This window comes from Pinus tabuliformis, chromosome 3_2, assembly GCF_031772625.1.
Source record: "Pinus tabuliformis cultivar Carrire ecotype Pingquan chromosome 3_2, CPIR1, whole genome shotgun sequence".
In the NCBI taxonomy this organism is placed as follows: Eukaryota; Viridiplantae; Streptophyta; class Pinopsida; order Pinales; family Pinaceae; genus Pinus; species Pinus tabuliformis.
In genome coordinates this window covers 612118772-612127957 of record NC_142302.1, presented here as the reverse complement: position 1 = coordinate 612127957, position 9186 = coordinate 612118772, and positions in this window count along the sequence as shown.

Below are 9186 nucleotides of genomic sequence, written 5' to 3'. Positions count from 1 at the left end.
GCTTTTCCAAGTGATCATTGACCTTATCTAACCAATACTCTATGTCCTCATTGATCTCTAAGGCAATTCTGTCGTCCATGCCTAGGTCTTCATTTAACAAAATGTGTTGTTTCTCCTCCTTCAATCCCTTCTTGAGTCCATTGGTTCTTCGCCTATTTTCCCTGACTTGTTTTTCAATTTCCTCGAGTTCACTAACCTCCAAAAATACTTTGCCTTTGCCTGCTTGCTGCAACAATTTTCTTTTCTCTTTCTCCATGATGAGTTGTCTAGCTTTGAGCTGACTGTTTTCTTGTTCTAGGAAGGAGATAACAAACCTTGCTCTTGCCATATTGTCCACGAGTTCTCTGATCTGAGAGTCTTCTCTTTGATAGTCAATTTCATGTTTGAAGGCTCATTTTTTGTTTCCAAGTCCACCAACTCAAATTCATGCTTAATCAAGTCTTTATCATGTACCCCTGATCCCTATCTTAATGATGTAGAAGGCTTGGCCCCTTTCTCAAGATGAGAAGTAAATGCAAGCCTTTTTCCTCTTTGATGCATTCTAGTAACCTCAAGTCTACGTACCTTAGGAACCTCCACTAATTGGCTTGATGGTCCTACTTCCATCTCCTGTGTTGGTATGTTTGGATGTTGAACTAAAACATTAGTCTCATGGCATTTCAAAGTTGTTTCTATGAAATAATCCCATGTCATGTTTTTCATTGCAAGCTGATGAATAACTATAGTCTTTATCAATCTATGATGAAAAAGACTAGGGTAGTGTTCTTTTTTTTTTACCTGTACCTTCTCAGACATCTTGACAAGGCTTCTACATAGATAATTGCACATGTTGAGAGGTTTTTGAGCTGTGAAGTGCATTAGAAGCTAGATGTGATATGAATACAATCTAGAAAAACTTCCTTCACAGGTGAAAAAATTCATGACAACCTTCATTAATGGAGCATACTACTCCAACTAGTATCTGAATAGGATGATGTGTGTATGGCTCCCCCTGTAGGGTGCTTTCAAGAAGGACTTGTAATGTTCAAGATCCAAATTCATACCCTTAAACTAGTATTCTCCATAATCAGGTATCCCTGTAGCAAGTGAAATAACAACTAGTGAAGATGTAAACTTAACCCCATATATGATGTTTCTTTCCCCATTCAAATGAGTGGTGATCCAATTTGTCAATTGTTAATGAAAACCTACTTCATGTACCATTTTGCAAAACTCTAGACAATTTACATCTTCAAAACACTGCTTGAAGAAGGGTTATGAGTTAATTTCATCGCAGTTGGTAGGCTCATATATGAGGATTTTTCCTCCTTTATGGTTTTTTTCCTCTCTCATGAAGAATATCCCTCCATGATGGCAGAAACAATAGAATTAGGAAAATGGAAAAAACAGTGAGGAATGAGTGAAAAGATGAAATGAGGGGTTTGAGGAAATTTTTAGGAGATAAATAAGGACTACAAGAAACTCATGAAGCTTAAATGAAATGAAATGAGGGAAAGGAATGCTTATGAGAAATTGAAAAATAGAGCTTCTAAGAAATCTACTCAAACTGTTAGGTGTGAGCTACAGTTTAGTTAAAGGTAAGGAAATTTGATGATTTATAGGTTGTTTAGTGAAAGAGAGTGTATTTTAAACATTTATAGAGGAACGAGGTGCAATAATTACATGTTTAGAAAATTAAAAATAGAAAAGCCATCTGTTACCCTAGCTGTGGCATGAAAATTTCACCTAAAACCCTAGATGAAGAGAACTTGCTTTTGAATTCATCTTGCTAAAGGAAAAAAGTAAGAATATTGTTATACTTGTGGATATGCTTAGATTAGAAATAAATTAGATTTCAAGCTCCAAAATTGGATTCGAGTGAGTTTAGAAAGGTTTTGGGTTTCTTTGGCACAAGCATAAAGCAGTGTCTAGAAGCACAACACCAAAGCATAATGCAGTGTCTAGAAGCACAACGCCAGCCTCAGAAGAAAAGTGCAGTCTCTAGAAGTGCAGCGCCGACATTTCTTGACTAAATTTGCATAGAAACCCATGTTTTTTTCACCAATGGAGGGGAGATCTTGATGAATAAAGGAGAATAGAAGGTAAATGAAATGAATTTGGGACCTTTTGGGATTTTATAGGCAAGTATGATTCCCTTTCGAATATAAATGGGACCCACATACCTTTTCAAAAACTAATTTTTCACCTTTAAAAATGAGCCACTTTGGAGAGTTGAAACCGGAGTTTCCTTTTACCTTTTGAAAAATGAGTCTTCTTCTTTTACAGCCTTTGATATTTCAATCATGAAGAACTTATGAAAATTCATCAAACTTATGCCAAAGAGTTGCTTGTCACAACTCATTTAATGTTGGATTTACACATGATGAGAAGGGACATTGAAACTCTAATGACTTAATGAAGACATGAGACTAAGTGGAATGTTAATGATGATGATTGATATAATGAAAAATCCTTTTTATTATGATTCCTTGATCCGAGTGAGGTAGGAGACCGTCATGTGTGATTTTTCTAGAACAATGAAGACCTTCCTAAAAAACCTATCCACTGACCAAATTTTAAAACCTAGTGACATGATAAAATTTGACCTTGCGACTCATGACAGACTTGGTGAAATAATATTTGATCACTGATGACAGGAAAACAAGACTGATACCGAGAGAGACAACCATCAATGGATCTATGTTTACAATCATGAATATTTAAGAACTCCATGCAACTTGGATGACTGAATTTAGATCCAGGATCTTAATCTGCATCCCTCAATCCATAGTATGAATCTATACATGTGAGTGAATGTATCAAAGTAAACCATGGTAGAAAAATTTTGGTTACTAGTCAACCATTAACATGCGTGAGAGAAACCACCAATAATGAGAATGACTCTCAACGTAATTCTAGTACAATCTATGGAGTGTGAATTGATGTCCTAATGTCAAACACTCATAGAATCATTCAATTAAAGGTCAATAATGAGAACCCTTCGTCGAAGGCGAGAATCATACCATTAATGCATGCAGGCTCCAAGGTACTAAATATTTCTAGATCAACATCCTAGATAATGAGCTGAAGTCAATAGGAAGTGACTCGTCGCAAGAGGGTCTATGACATGAAACCCATGTCATGTTTTAAAGAACAAAAATTTAGAGTAATGGAGCACTGACTCAGGGATGGTCAATGCAACTGACGGATATGAATCGCAAAGAAATTTGACTGAGGTTAAACTTATATTGAACAGATCATAGACACAACATGATGAATTGGTAGAATTTGACTCAAAAATAAAACCCAAGCCAATTGAAGAATTTCAATAAGGTATGGTCAACTTAGAGGAAAATGGATTTCCAAACCTAGACACAAAAGTGATGGAGTTTCATGTTCAAGACTGACATACTTCCTTTAATAAAATAGAAAAAAGGATTTTTCTCACTTTTCCCCCACCGTTCCTGGTAAGTACCTATTTATTTTTTACAATCTTGAGGAGGATAACATATTCTTGTCCTATAAGTTCATTCTTTGGATGAGGTCTTTGAAGTATTTTGAATGAACCCTAGGAAGGAGCGATTCAGTCTCGTCATGATTAATGAGCCCTGAACTGTTTAGGTTTTACAAGTTGAGTGACGGGGTAACTCGATGTCATTTTCATGTTTAAATATTTTGAAAAGAAACAAAAATAAAATGCATTCATCTCTTTCACCGTAAAATTTTAACGAACTTAGAGAGAGTAAATCTTGGTGTTTTTCAGTTTTAGGTAGCCAGGAGAAAACCATAAGTAAATTCCATGGTGTCCTCTTTCGTAAATTGAGTCCCTCAAACCCATAAAAGGGTAAACCAATGCAAGAGAGAACTATATTGACCATGATTAGTAAACGTATACCCTTTTCATAAATAGTCTAATTCAATCCATAAAAGGGGTAAACTTATACTAAGTAGACAGTTTTTCATTTACTTTTGTGAATTTGAGTAATCAAGTACTTAGTGATATTTTCATTTTTAAGCAGTTTGAAAAGGCCATAAAGAGAAATCCTTGGTTTGTCTTTTTCGTAATTTTAAACGAGTTCAAAAAAGTGATAAAACCATACCGAAATGTTTTGTTTCTATAAATAACCTATGATCTGAATACTTGAACTCAAATCATATCAGTACTAAAAACATAGTGAAAAACATCATAAATTTGGCTTTTAAGGACTAATAGGTAAAAATATTACTTTAATAGGCCTAAAAACTTATAAAAGTAAAGAAAAAAAGTAATCTTTTTTTTACCATTTGTCTTTTTCACCCTTTGAGAGTGATAGAGCTCATTTTTCACTAAGAACTTCAAAGGCAGATTCTAGGAAAACCGTTGGACGAAATTGCAAGCGGTCTTTTCCACGTAAATGTTGGGTCCCTATAATACTAGTGATTACCCCATTACTATTGTAGTTATACCCCTTATTAATATTGTTGTGCCCCTATTGCCTCCATATTGTTATTATTGTGCCCCATAGAATCCCTCTATTGTTATTTTTGTGGCTTTATATTATTATTGTTAGGTCGGTTGGGTTATATTGTGACTCCTTAGATTCCTATGTATAGAAAGGAGGTTTTGTCATTTGTATCATCGAAGAATTGTTCATTTATGTAATGTAAAGGAGGTTGCGCCCTCGAAGAGGCTAAATTCTAAGGTGTTGACTTATCTTTTCTATCTTTTCTTGAGCTGGTTTCATAACATTTGGTATCAGAGCCTTGGATTCTAGGGTTTCGCTGCTCCCAACAGGTCATTGTGGCATTTTCGCTATAACTTTTTTCTGCGAAATTTCAAAAGCTAAAAAAAAACCCAATTGAGAAGTCATCGCATTGAATCTCGTGTCCAAATTTCAGAACTTTTTATGCTATATTTTCCGAGATATGATCTGAGGAAGTTGGTCTTCTTGCAGACTCCTGAATTACAGTCCAAACAGGTGACCTGAGGAAATCGTCATAAATTTCTTTCTGAGCATCGGATTGAAATTTCGTAAGAAGTTATACAAATAGGGCAGACTGTAGTTTCTTGTATATATTTTTTCAAAGCCAAAGGTTGAAATAGAGATTCGTGGCATGTCGTACAATTTGGCTCTACTAAACTAGTCTATAAGCAGGTCACTGTGGGAGATTTTGCATAACTCTTCCTTGGAGAATCAAATTTGGATCAGACTGGTGGCATTTGAAAGAGGACGCAGAAGGTTACTACAAGTCACAATTTCAGGACTGGATCATCTGAAATTACAGAGATACATCAAATTCAATATCAGGCTTCTACGAAGTGAAAAAGGGTGTGTAGTTTTTTTCTAAATTTTTGCGTAATCTCGGTTTGAAGGAATTCAAAGGGCACAATAAAGCATTATTATCGGTAACTAATGCCCCGAGGAAATAAAATTCAAACACCTAGTAAGGAACCTGAAATCTCTAGCATGACTCATGAAGAAGAGGAAGAAATGCTACATGATATATCAAAATTACAAGAACAAGTGCAACAAATGTCACACTCACAAAAGCTAACAGAAGCTAAGATAAATGGCGTGGAATCTAAGATAAATGGCATGGAATCTAAGATAAAGGGCATGGAAGCTAAGATGGATGATTCGAAGATAGATTTGAAGAGACACATGGCAGATTTGAAGACAGACATAGCAGATTTGAAGACAGATTTGACAAATTTTCTACAAGAAATACTTACTAATGGTGAAAAGGTTATAAAGGAAACTCATAATGCGAACAAAAGAAATGTTAGTCATGATTCCATAGACTCTAATGTTGGATCGAAGACCCACCATATTCCAAAAATCGATATGAGGAAGTTTGATGGCAAGGATCCTGCAACATGGATATTACAGATGGAGCAATTTTTTGATCTCAATAATGTGAAAAACACACAAAAGGTACGTATGGCAACTTTATATTTGGAACCAAATCAGTTTGTATGGTATCAATGGCTTTGCTCTCATAAAAAATTTATCACTTGGGCAATTTTTACGGAAGAGTTGATAGCACATTATGAGGATACAAAAAGAAACACTTTTTTTAGCCAATTGATAAGTCTCAAACAAAAGGGTTCAATAATGGAGCACATTGAGGAGTTCCAAAAATTGAACATAAGGGTAAAACGTATTCCAGAGGAGCATAGGATTGATGTGTTCATAGGGTCTTTAAAGGATAATATCCAACATGATGTTCGCCTTTGGGAACCTAATTCATTAGAGAAGGCATTCAGGTTAGCAAGAAAAATGGAAAGCAAAATTATGGCAACCAGGAAGAATACCACTCACAACTATAAAGATGGAAGTGTTGTCGCCCCTAGTCTTCCACAACCTATAAGGTTGACACCTCAAAAATTGGAACAAAAAAGAGCAAAAGGGCTTTGCTACAGTTGTGATAGCGAATACACTAAAGGTCATAAGTGTGCTGAGAAGAAATTATTCTACCTAGATTGTGAAGAGGAAGAAGAAAAGGAGCAAGAAAGGTCAAAAGAAGAGGATATACTCTAGGAACAAAGCCTAGATGAAGAAAAAATAAATCCGACCATACCTTGTAATGCATTGGCGGGAATTACCATTCCTCAAACCATCAAGATAGAAGGACAAATCAAGAAGAAAAAGGTAATAGTGTTGATTGATTCAGGAAGCACCCACAATTTTATTCATTGCAAGGTAGCAAAAGAATCAAATTGCTTCCTATATCCAGCACCAGAGTGTCAAGTGATGATTGCAAATGGAGGAACAATAAACTGCTCTGGAAAGTACCATAATATCAAGCTATCCATGGGAGAATATGTATTGACTAGCCCAATGCTTTCAATTCCAATGGGAGGTGATGATGTTGTACTAGGAGTCCAATGGCTACAATCCTTCAGTACAATAGCTTTTAATTTTCAAGAACTTTTCATCAAATTTTCTACGGAAGGAAAGGAAGTTGAATTAAGGGGTATTGCAGGGAAACCAAGAAAGATAATTAGCTCTAATTGTATGACAAAGCTTCTAAAAAAGGAACAAAGAGGTGTAATTGCACAATTATGTTCGCTAGATGTTTCCACATTGGAATCATCTATTTCTCCAGATCTCCAAAAAGTCCTGGACAATCATTCCCAGGTATTTGAGACTCCCAAAGGTCTCCCACCTATGAGTGATCATGATCATGCTATTCATCTGATTCCAGGAAGTGTTCCTCCAAACATCAGGCCGTACAGATATCCCTATGTCCAAAAGAGTGAAATTGAACATATGGTTGTAGAAATGCTAGAGGTTGGTATAATTCAACCGAGTCAAAGTTCTTTCTCTGCTCCAGTAGTATTGGTTCACAAGAAGGATGGATCATGGCGCATGTGTCCGGATTATAGGGAGCTCAACAACCTCACTATTAAAGATAAGTTCCCCATTCCTATCATTGATGAATTACTAGATGAATTGCATGGATCAATTTACTTCACCAAGTTGGATCTTCATTCAGGATATCGTCAAATCAGAATGAAGACTGAAGACATTCCGAAAACAACATTTAGAACTCATGAGGGTCATTATGAATTTTTGGTCATGCCTTTTGGCCTTACCAATGCACCTTCAACATTTCAATGTTTGATGAATTAAATTTTCAAACCATTCCTTAGAAAATTTGTGTTAGTATTTTTTGATGATATACTAATCTACAACAAGTCTTGTAAGGATCATGTTGAACATGTTGACAGGGTGCTACAACTATTGGAGGAGAAACAATTATATGCGAAAAGATCCAAATGTTTCTTTGGAGTCCAGGAGATGGAATACTTGGGTCATATTGTATCTCATGAAGGAGTTAAGGCAGACCCTAGCAAAATTAAAGACATTAAGGAATGGAAAATTCCCACATCCATAAAGCATCTGCGAGGATTTCTTGGGTTGACAGGGTATTATCACAAGTTTGTTAAGAATTATGGCAGAATGGCAGCACCCCTAACAACATTATTGAAGAAAGATGCATTTTCATGGACTCCGGAAGCAACAAAGGCCTTTGAACATCTTAAAGAGGCAATGTGCCAAGCACCGGTTTTAGCTACACCGGACTTCACAAAAACCTTTATTGTGGAATGTGATGTTTCAAGAAATGGAATTGGTGTTGTTCTAATGCAAGATGAAAGACCCATTGCTTTTGAAAGTCTTCCAATCAAGGGAAAGTTTTTAAGAAAAGCAATTTATGAGAAGGAAATGTTGGCAATACTCCATGCACTTAAGAAATGGCGACCCTACCTAATGGGAAGACACTTCAAGGTAAAACCGGATCATGATAGCCTTAAATACCTTTTAGAACAAAGATTATCCTCTGAAGAGCAACAAAAGTGGGTCACAAAGATGTTGGGTTATGACTTTGAAATCATCTACAAAAACAGGAAGCAATATGTGGTGGTAGATGCACTCTCAAGAAAGGATGAGGATGTAGAAGCATTTTTGTGTGCCATTTCTATTATCCAACCAGATTGGATAAACAAAGCAAGGGAGGAATGGAAGAATGAAGAAGAAGTGTGGGCACTTATTCGAAAGTTACAACAAGATTCTAGTACGTCTGATACATTTAGCTGGCAAAATGATTCGTTATGGTACAAAGATCACTTATACCTCTGTAATAATTCCCAACTAAAACAAAAGATTCTTATGGAATTGCACACTTCTCCCTTAGGAGGGCACTCAGGATTTTTGAAAACTTACCACAGGGTTAAGAAGGAATTTTTTTGGGATGGCCTTAAATCAGATATTCAAAAGTTTGTGGCGGAATGTTTGGTTTTCCAACAAAATAAAGTTGAAACAATTAAGACACCGGGTCTATTACAACCTTTATCCATTCCAAGCCAATGTTGGGAGGAGGTTTCAATGGATTTTATCATAGGTTTACCCAAGTCTGAGGGAAGGAGTGTCATCATGGTGGTAGTTGACAGACTTACCAAGTATGCACACTTTTGTGCATTATCAAATCCATTTAAGGCCAGTACAGTTTCTACTGCATTTATGGAAACAATTCAAAAGCTACATGGAAACCCAAAGATTATTGTAAGTGACAGAGATCCCATTTTCATTGGAAATTTTTGGACAAAATTATTTTCTTGTCTTGGTACTCAGTTAGCTCATAGATCATCTTATCATCCTCAATCTGATGGGCAAACTGAGATAGTAAACAAATGTTTGGAAGGATATCTTCGTTGCTTTGTAT